The sequence below is a fragment of the Plectropomus leopardus genome, unplaced genomic scaffold, assembly GCF_008729295.1.
Source record: "Plectropomus leopardus isolate mb unplaced genomic scaffold, YSFRI_Pleo_2.0 unplaced_scaffold45095, whole genome shotgun sequence".
NCBI classification, from domain to species: domain Eukaryota; kingdom Metazoa; phylum Chordata; class Actinopteri; order Perciformes; family Serranidae; genus Plectropomus; species Plectropomus leopardus.
The window spans coordinates 1-378 of NW_024649444.1; the positions used below are offsets into that span (position 1 = coordinate 1).

Below are 378 nucleotides of genomic sequence, written 5' to 3' on the forward strand. Positions count from 1 at the left end.
GGCTTCGGCGCGGTTGTAATCGCCGTGCCGGTTTAACATTCCCCGCCCGCTCGGCGGCACGGCAGAGCAAACGAAGCACCGTGGAGCTTGGGCCCACGAGCGAACCAGTTGGACGGAGGGCCGCGACGCTTCGCGGCGCTTCACCTCCCCGTCAGCACGCGGCGGCGAGCCGCGGCCGGCTGCATTCAACATGACGGTCGGGGGAGAGCGCGGACGCAGTCCCCCACTAGCAGAAATTATGCAGTCGAGAATCCCACATTTGGGGAATTCGCTGGGGTCAACAGAGCCGGAGTGCAATGGCTGAGCCACGCCCAGGGTGAACCACCTTCTTGATCACGGTATCGCCCCTGCCAGGTAAGTATGAAGCGGGAGGCTGGG

The 378-nt window shown here is 64.8% G+C and overlaps 1 non-coding gene across 1 annotated transcript; it reads right to left on the bottom strand.

Moving 5' to 3' along the window:
* Positions 1-198: 198 nt before the first annotated feature.
* On the bottom strand, positions 199-362 carry LOC121939318. Its single transcript, XR_006105441.1, has one exon. It is a non-coding gene; the product is annotated as a U1 spliceosomal RNA (small nuclear RNA).
* Between the last annotated feature and the right edge of the window lie 16 nt (positions 363-378).